Source organism: Metopolophium dirhodum, chromosome 1, assembly GCF_019925205.1.
Source record: "Metopolophium dirhodum isolate CAU chromosome 1, ASM1992520v1, whole genome shotgun sequence".
NCBI classification, from domain to species: domain Eukaryota; kingdom Metazoa; phylum Arthropoda; class Insecta; order Hemiptera; family Aphididae; genus Metopolophium; species Metopolophium dirhodum.
In genome coordinates this window covers 158,050,374-158,061,562 of record NC_083560.1, presented here as the reverse complement: position 1 = coordinate 158,061,562, position 11,189 = coordinate 158,050,374, and positions in this window count along the sequence as shown.

Below are 11,189 nucleotides of genomic sequence, written 5' to 3'. Positions count from 1 at the left end.
GCTATAGATAGATGAGTAGAAGGCCAAACTAGAATTTAGAACTCAATTATTACGTTTATATTAACATTGTTCATTGATAGGGTACATCTTTTCATATTAATAAAAAACATAATTTGTTGATGAATAAGACTTAAGTCAACTGCTAATACATTAGTCACCTATAGATAGATTAGTAGAAGAAATAACTAGAATTTAGAACTCAATTATTACCTTTATATTAACATTATTCATTGATAGGGTACATCTTTTCAAATTAATAAAAACATAATTTGTCGATGAATAAAATTTTAGTCAATTGCAAATACACTTATCCACTATAAATAAACTAGGTTTTCAGGAAACTAGAGTTTAAAACCCAATAATTACGCTTATATGAAAATTTCTTAGCGTTGGGGTACATCTTTTCAAATTAATAAAAACCATAATTTGTTGATGAATAAAATTTTAGTCAATTGCTAATACATTAGTCAGCTATAGATAGATGAGTAGAAGGCCAAACTAGAATTTAGAACTCAATTATTACGTTTATATTAACATTGTTCATTGATAGGGTACATCTTTTCATATTAATAAAAAACATAATTTGTTGATGAATAAGACTTAAGTCAACTGCTAATACATTAGTCACCTATAGATAGATTAGTAGAAGAAATAACTAGAATTAAGAACTCAATAATTACGTATATATTAACATTGTTCATTGATTGGGTACATCTTTTCAAATTAAGAAAAATTTAATTTGTTGATAAATTAAATTTTAGTCAATTGCAAAAACACTTATCCACTATAAAGAAACTATGTTTTCAGAAAACTAGAGTATACAACCCAATAATTACGCTTATATGAACATTTTATAGCGTTGGGGTACAGCATTTCAAATTAATAAAAAACATAATTTGTTGATGAATAAAACTTTAGTCAATTGCAAATATTTTTATTCACTATAAATAAACTAGGTTATCAGAAAACTAGCGTTTAAAACCAAATAATTGCGAAAATATGAACATTTTTTAGTGTTGGGGTAAACATTTCAAATTAAAAAAAAACATAATTTGTTGATGAATAAAACTTTAGTCAATTGTAAATACATTAGTCAGCTATAGGTAGATGAGTAGAAGGCAAAACTATAATTTAGAACTCAATTATTACGTTTATAATGACATTGTTCATTGATAGGGTAAATCTTTTCAAATTAATAAAAAACAAAATTTGTAGATGAATTAAATTTTAGTCAATTGAAAATACACTTATCCGCTGTAAATAAACTAGGTTTTCAGAAAACTATAGTTTAAACCCAATAATTACCCTTATATGAAAAGTTCTTAGCGTTGGGGTACATCTTTTCAAATTAATAAAAAACATAATTTGTTGATGAATACAATTTTAGTCAATTGCAAATACACTTATCAACTATAATGAAACTAGGTTTACAGAAAACTAGAGTATAAAACCAAATAATTACGCTTATATGAACATTTTTTAGCGTTGGGGTACATCTTTTCAAATTAATAAAAAACATAATTTTTTGATGAATAAGACTTAAGTCAATAGCTAATACATTAGTCACCTATAGATAGATTAGTAGAAGAAATAACTAGAATTTAGAACTCAATAATTACGTTTATATTAACATTGTTCATTGATAGGGTACATCTTTTCAAATTAATAAATAACATAATTTGTTGTTGAATAAGACTTAAATCAATTGCAAATACATTAGTCACCTATAGATGGATTAGTAGAAGAAAAAACTAGAATTTAGAACTCAATTATTACCTTTATATTAACATTGTTCATTGGTAGGGTACATCTTTTTAAATTAATAAAAACATAATTTGTTGATGAATAAAATTTTAGTCAATTGCAAATACACTTATCCACTATAAATAAACTAGGTTTTCAGAAAACTAGAGTTTAAAACCCAATAATTACGCTTATGTGAAAATTTCTTAGCGTTGGGGTACATCTTTTCAAATTAATAAAAAACATAATTTGTTGATGAATACAATTTTAGTCAATTGCGAATACACTTATCCACTATAAATAAACTAGGTTTTCAGAAAACTAGAGTTTAAAACCCAATAATTACGCTTTTTTGAAAATTTCTTAGCGTTGGGGTAAAACTAGAATTTAGAACTCAATTATTACCTTTATATTAACATTGTTTATTTATAGGGTACATCTTTTCAAATTAATAAAAACATAATTTGTTGATGAATAAAATTTTAGAGAAATAACTGTATATGCCCGATTAACCAGTTATTATGCACTCTACGATTTTATGCCACTGGATGCTTTCAAACCACTGCAGGGGATCTGTGTGGCTTTAGTTCTTCAACAGTAAATCGGATAGTGCATAAAGTTAGTTGTACTATTGCGTCCTTGCGTAGTCAATATATTAAATTTCCTGGAACACCAGAGGAAATAAGACGGAACCAGTTAAATTTTTACAGAAGAGCTCCTCCAGAAGTTCCCAAGAGTCATCGGTGCTATTGACTGTACCCATGTGAAGTTGTGGCAATCACCAGGTATTTACAAAAATAATCAATACTTAAACCTGTTTTTCTTATTATTAGGTACAAGTTATTACACCCGTAGACACAATTTTCTAACAATATAAATGTAATTAATTTATTTTTATTTTTACAATTATAGTTACATTTTACATTAGTGGTCTTTCTTTCTGAATTGCAGGTGAAGAATCCGCTGAGCGTTTCCGAAACCGCAAAGGATATTTTTCGTTAAACGTTCAAGCATATCGCAATGCTAATTTGGAAATAATTGATGTTGTTGCAAATGCAAATGAAATTTCAACAATAATCAGACATTTTCATAATTTATTTGTTTATTTATTATAATTTATAATTTATTATAATATATTAACATTGTTCATTGATAGGGTACATCTTTTCAAATTAATAAAAACATAATTTGTTGACGAATAAAATTTAAGTCAATTGCAAATACACTTATCCACTATAAATAAACTAGGTTTTCAGAAAACTAGAGTTTAAAACCCAATAATTACGCTTATATGAAAATTTCTTAGCGTTGGGGTACATCTTTTCAAATTAATAAAAAACATAATTTGTTGATGAATACAATTTTAGTCAATTGCGAATACACTTATCCACTATAAATAAACTAGGTTTTCAGAAAACTAGAGTTTAAAACCCAATAATTACGCTTTTTTGAAAATTTCTTAGCGTTGGGGTAAAACTAGAATTTAGAACTCAATTATTACCTTTATATTAACATTGTTCATTTATAGGGTACATCTTTTCAAATTAATAAAAACATAATTTGTTGATGAATAAAATTTTAGAGAAATAACTGTATATGCCCGATTAACCAGTTATTATGCACTCTACGATTTTATGCCACTGGATGCTTTCAAACCACTGCAGGGGATCTGTGTGGCTTTAGTTCTTCAACAGTAAATCGGATAGTGCATAAAGTTAGTTGTACTATTGCGTCCTTGCGTAGTCAATATATTAAATTTCCTGGAACACCAGAGGAAATAAGACGGAACCAGTTAAATTTTTACAGAAGAGCCAAGTTCCCAAGAGTCATCGGTGCTATTGACTGTACCCATGTGAAGTTGTGGCAATCACCAGGTATTTACAAAAATAATTAATACTCAAACCTGTTTTTCTTATAACTAGGTACAAGTTATTACACCCGTAGACACAATTTTCTAACAATATAAATGTAATTAATTTATTTTTATTTTTACAATTATAGTTACATTTTACATTAGTGGTCTTTCTTTCTGAATTGCAGGTGGAGAATCCGCTGAGCGTTTCCGGAACCGCAAAGGATATTTTTCGTTAAACGTTCAAGCATATCGCAATGCTAATTTGGAAATAATTGATGTTGTTGCAAATGCAAATGAAATTTCAACAATAATCAGACATTTTCATAATTTATTTGTTTATTTATTATAATTTATAATTTATTATAATATATTAACATTGTTCATTGATAGGGTACATCTTTTCAAATTAATAAAAAACATAATTTGTTGACGAATAAAATTTTAGTCAATTGCAAATACACTTATCCACTATAAATAAACTAGGTTTTCAGAAAACTAGGGTTTAAAACCCAATAATTACGCTTATATAAAAATTTCTTAGCGTTGGGGTACATCTTTTCAAATTAATAAAAAACATAATTTGTTGATGAATAAAATTTTAGTCAATTGAAAATACACTTATCAACTACAAAGAAACTAGGTTTTCAGAAATCTAGAGTTTCAAACCCAATAATTACGCTTATATGAAAATTTTTTTGCGTTAGGGTACATCTTTTCAAATTAATAAAAAACATAATTTGTTGATGAATTAAATTTTAGTCAATTGCAAATACACTTATCCACTATAAATAAACTAGGTTTTCAGAAAACTAGAGTTTAAAACACAATAATTGCGCAAATATGAACATTTTTTAGTGTTGGGGTACAGCATTTCAAATTAAAAAAAAACATAATTTGTTGATGAATAAAACTTTAGTCAATTGCAAATACACTTATCAATTATAATGAAACTAGGTTTTCAGAAAACTAGAGTATAAAACCAAATAATTACGCTTATATGAACATTTTTTAGCGTTGGGGTAAAACTAGAATTTAGAACTCAATAATTACGTTTATATTGACATTGTTCATTGATAGGGTACATCTTTTCAAATTATTAAAAACATAATTTGTTGATAAATTTAATTTTAGTCAATTGCAAATACACTTATCCACTATAAAGAAACTATGTTTTCAGAAAACTAGAGTATACAACCCAATAATTACGCTTATATGAACATTTTATAGCGTTGGGGTACAGCATTTCAAATTAATAAAAAACATAATTTGTTGATGAATTAAATTTTAGTCAATTGCAAATACACTTGTCCACTATAAATAAACTAGGTTTTCAGAAAACTAGAGTTTAAAACCCAATAATTACGCTTATATGAACATTTTTTAGCGTTGGGGTACATCTTTTCAAATTAATAAAAAACATAATTTGTTGATGAATAAAACTTTAGTCAATTGCAAATACTTTTATTCACTATAAATAAACTAGGTTATCAGAAAACTAGAGTTTAAAACCAAATAATTGCGCAAATATGAACATTTTTTAGTGTTGGGGTAAACATTTCAAATTAAAAAAAAACATAATTTGTTGATGAATAAAACTTTAGCAATTGTAAATACATTAGTCAGCTATAGGTAGATGAGTAGAAGGCAAAACTAGAATTTAGAACTCAATTATTACGTTTATATTGACATTCTTCATTGATAGGGTAAATCTTTTCAAATTAATAAAAAACAAAATTTGTAGATGAATTAAATTTTAGTCAATTGCAAATACACTTATCCACTGTAAATAAACTAGGTTTTCAGAAAACTATAGTTTAAACCCAATAATTACCCTTATATGAAAATTTCTTAGCGTTGGGGTACATCTTTTCAAATTAATAAAAAACATAATTTGTTGATGAATACAATTTTATTCAATTGCAAATACACTTATCAACTATAATGAAACTAGGTTTTCAGAAAACTATAGTATAAAACAAAATATTTACGCTTATATGAACATTTTTTAGCGTTGGGGTAAAACTAGAATTTAGAACTCAATTATTACCTTTATATTAACATTGTTCATTGATAGGGTACATCTTTTCAAATTAATAAAAAACATAATTTGTTGTTGAATAAGACTTAAGTCAATTGCTAATACATTAGTCACCTATAGATGGATTAGTAGAAGAAATAACTAGAATTTAGAACTCAATTATTACCTTTATATTAACATTATTCATTGATAGGGTACATCTTTTCAAATTAATAAAAACATAATTTGTCGATGAATAAAATTTTAGTCAATTGCAAATACACTTATCCACTATAAATAAACTAGGTTTTCAGGAAACTAGAGTTTAAAACCCAATAATTACGCTTATATGAAAATTTCTTAGCGTTGGGGTACATCTTTTCAAATTAATAAAAACCATAATTTGTTGATGAATAAAATTTTAGTCAATTGCTAATACATTAGTCAGCTATAGATAGATGAGTAGAAGGCCAAACTAGAATTTAGAACTCAATTATTACGTTTATATTAACATTGTTCATTGATAGGGTACATCTTTTCATATTAATAAAAAACATAATTTGTTGATGAATAAGACTTAAGTCAACTGCTAATACATTAGTCACCTATAGATAGATTAGTAGAAGAAATAACTAGAATTTAGAACTCAATTATTACCTTTATATTAACATTATTCATTGATAGGGTACATCTTTTCAAATTAATAAAAACATAATTTGTCGATGAATAAAATTTTAGTCAATTGCAAATACACTTATCCACTATAAATAAACTAGGTTTTCAGGAAACTAGAGTTTAAAACCCAATAATTACGCTTATATGAAAATTTCTTAGCGTTGGGGTACATCTTTTCAAATTAATAAAAACCATAATTTGTTGATGAATAAAATTTTAGTCAATTGCTAATACATTAGTCAGCTATAGATAGATGAGTAGAAGGCCAAACTAGAATTTAGAACTCAATTATTACGTTTATATTAACATTGTTCATTGATAGGGTACATCTTTTCATATTAATAAAAAACATAATTTGTTGATGAATAAGACTTAAGTCAACTGCTAATACATTAGTCACCTATAGATAGATTAGTAGAAGAAATAACTAGAATTAAGAACTCAATAATTACGTATATATTAACATTGTTCATTGATTGGGTACATCTTTTCAAATTAAGAAAAATTTAATTTGTTGATAAATTAAATTTTAGTCAATTGCAAAAACACTTATCCACTATAAAGAAACTATGTTTTCAGAAAACTAGAGTATACAACCCAATAATTACGCTTATATGAACATTTTATAGCGTTGGGGTACAGCATTTCAAATTAATAAAAAACATAATTTGTTGATGAATAAAACTTTAGTCAATTGCAAATATTTTTATTCACTATAAATAAACTAGGTTATCAGAAAACTAGCGTTTAAAACCAAATAATTGCGAAAATATGAACATTTTTTAGTGTTGGGGTAAACATTTCAAATTAAAAAAAAACATAATTTGTTGATGAATAAAACTTTAGTCAATTGTAAATACATTAGTCAGCTATAGGTAGATGAGTAGAAGGCAAAACTATAATTTAGAACTCAATTATTACGTTTATAATGACATTGTTCATTGATAGGGTAAATCTTTTCAAATTAATAAAAAACAAAATTTGTAGATGAATTAAATTTTAGTCAATTGAAAATACACTTATCCGCTGTAAATAAACTAGGTTTTCAGAAAACTATAGTTTAAACCCAATAATTACCCTTATATGAAAAGTTCTTAGCGTTGGGGTACATCTTTTCAAATTAATAAAAAACATAATTTGTTGATGAATACAATTTTAGTCAATTGCAAATACACTTATCAACTATAATGAAACTAGGTTTACAGAAAACTAGAGTATAAAACCAAATAATTACGCTTATATGAACATTTTTTAGCGTTGGGGTACATCTTTTCAAATTAATAAAAAACATAATTTTTTGATGAATAAGACTTAAGTCAATAGCTAATACATTAGTCACCTATAGATAGATTAGTAGAAGAAATAACTAGAATTTAGAACTCAATAATTACGTTTATATTAACATTGTTCATTGATAGGGTACATCTTTTCAAATTAATAAATAACATAATTTGTTGTTGAATAAGACTTAAATCAATTGCAAATACATTAGTCACCTATAGATGGATTAGTAGAAGAAAAAACTAGAATTTAGAACTCAATTATTACCTTTATATTAACATTGTTCATTGGTAGGGTACATCTTTTTAAATTAATAAAAACATAATTTGTTGATGAATAAAATTTTAGTCAATTGCAAATACACTTATCCACTATAAATAAACTAGGTTTTCAGAAAACTAGAGTTTAAAACCCAATAATTACGCTTATGTGAAAATTTCTTAGCGTTGGGGTACATCTTTTCAAATTAATAAAAAACATAATTTGTTGATGAATACAATTTTAGTCAATTGCGAATACACTTATCCACTATAAATAAACTAGGTTTTCAGAAAACTAGAGTTTAAAACCCAATAATTACGCTTTTTTGAAAATTTCTTAGCGTTGGGGTAAAACTAGAATTTAGAACTCAATTATTACCTTTATATTAACATTGTTCATTTATAGGGTACATCTTTTCAAATTAATAAAAACATAATTTGTTGATGAATAAAATTTTAGAGAAATAACTGTATATGCCCGATTAACCAGTTATTATGCACTCTACGATTTTATGCCACTGGATGCTTTCAAACCACTGCAGGGGATCTGTGTGGCTTTAGTTCTTCAACAGTAAATCGGATAGTGCATAAAGTTAGTTGTACTATTGCGTCCTTGCGTAGTCAATATATTAAATTTCCTGGAACACCAGAGGAAATAAGACGGAACCAGTTAAATTTTTACAGAAGAGCTCCTCCAGAAGTTCCCAAGAGTCATCGGTGCTATTGACTGTACCCATGTGAAGTTGTGGCAATCACCAGGTATTTACAAAAATAATCAATACTTAAACCTGTTTTTCTTATTATTAGGTACAAGTTATTACACCCGTAGACACAATTTTCTAACAATATAAATGTAATTAATTTATTTTTATTTTTACAATTATAGTTACATTTTACATTAGTGGTCTTTCTTTCTGAATTGCAGGTGGAGAATCCGCTGAGCGTTTCCGAAACCGCAAAGGATATTTTTCGTTAAACGTTCAAGCATATCGCAATGCTAATTTGGAAATAATTGATGTTGTTGCAAATGCAAATGAAATTTCAACAATAATCAGACATTTTCATAATTTATTTGTTTATTTATTATAATTTATAATTTATTATAATATATTAACATTGTTCATTGATAGGGTACATCTTTTCAAATTAATAAAAACATAATTTGTTGACGAATAAAATTTAAGTCAATTGCAAATACACTTATCCACTATAAATAAACTAGGTTTTCAGAAAACTAGAGTTTAAAACCCAATAATTACGCTTATATGAAAATTTCTTAGCGTTGGGGTACATCTTTTCAAATTAATAAAAAACATATTTTTTTGATGAATAAAACTTTAGTCAATTGCTAATACATTAGTCACCTATAGATAGATTAGTAGAAGGAATAACTATAATTTAGAACTCAATAATTACGTTTATATTAACATTGTTCATTGATAGGGTACATCTTTTCAAATTAATAAAAAACATAATTTTCTGATGAATAAAACTTAAGTCAATTGCAAATACTTTTATTCACTATAAATAAACTAGGTTATCAGAAAACTAGAGTTTAAACCCAATAAATACCCTTATATGAAAATTTCTTAGCGTTGGGGTACATCTTTTCAAATAAATAAAAAACATAATTTGTTGATGAATACAATTTTGGTCAATTGCAAATACACTTATCAACTAAAATGAAACTAGGTTTTCAGAAAGCTAGAGTATAAAACCCAATAATTATGCTTATATGAAAATTTTTTAGCGTTGGTCTAAAACTAGAATTTAGAACTCAATTATTACGTTTATATTAACATTGTTCATTGATAGGGTACATCTTTTCAAATTAATAAAAACATAATTTGTTGACGAATAAAATTTTAGTCAATTGCAAATACACTTATCCACTATAAATAAACTAGGTTTTCAGAAAACTAGAGTTTAAAACCCAATAATTACGCTTATATGAAAATTTCTTAGCGTTGGGGTACATCTTTTCAAATTAATAAAAAACATATTTTTTTGATGAATAAAACTTTAGTCAATTGCTAATACATTAGTCACCTATAGATAGATTAGTAGAAGGAATAACTATAATTTAGAACTCAATAATTACGTTTATATTAACATTGTTCATTGATAGGGTACATCTTTTCAAATTAATAAAAAACATAATTTTTTGATGAATAAAACTTAAGTCAATTGCAAATACTTTTATTCACCATAAATAAACTAGGTTAACAGAAAACTAGAGTTTAAACCCAATAAATACCCTTATATGAAAATTTCTTAGCGTTGGGGTACATCTTTTCAAATAAATAATAAACATAATTTGTTGATGAATACAATTTTGGTCAATTGCAAATACACTTATCAACTAAAATGAAACTAGGTTTTCAGAAAGCTAGAGAATAAAACCCAATAATTACGCTTATATGAACATTTTTTAGCGTTGGGGTAAAACTAGAATTTAGAACTCAATTATTGCCTTTATATTAACATTGTTCATTGATAGGGTACATCTTTTCAAATTAATAAAAAACATAATTTTTTGATGAATTAAACTTTAATCAATTGCAAATACTTTTATTCACTATTAATAAACTAGTTTATCAGAAAACTAGAGTTTAAAGCCCAATTATTGCGCATATATGAACATTTTTTAGTGTTAGGGTACAGCATTTCAAATTAATAAAAAACATAATTTGTTGATGAATAAAATTTTAGTCAATTGCAAATACACTTATCCACTATAAATAAACGAGGTTTTCAGAAAACTAGAGTTTAAAACCCAATAATTACGCTTATATGAAAATTTCTTAGCGTTGGGGTACATCTTTTCAAATTAATAAAAAACATAATTTTTTGATGAATAAAACTTAAGTCAATTGCAAATACTTTTATTCACTATAAATAAACTAGGTTATCAGAAAACTCGAGTTTAAACCCAATAATTACCCTTATATGAAAATTTTTTAGCGTTGGGGTACATCTTTTCAAATAAATAAAAAACATAATTTGTTGATGAATACAATATTATTCAATTGCAAATACACTTATCAACTAAAATGAAACTAGGTTTTCAGAAAACTAGAGTATAAAACCCAATAATTACGCTTATATTAACATTTTTTAGCGTTGGGGTAAAACTAGAATTTAGAACTCAATTATTACCTTTATATTAACATTGTTCATTGATAGGGTACATCTTTTCAAATTAATAAAAACATAATTTGTTGACGAATAAAATTTTAGTCAATTGCAAATACACTTATCCACTATAAATAAACTAGGTTTTCAGAAAACTAGAGTTTAAAACCCAATAATTACGCTTATATGAAAATTTCTTAGCGTTGGGGTACATCTTTTCAAA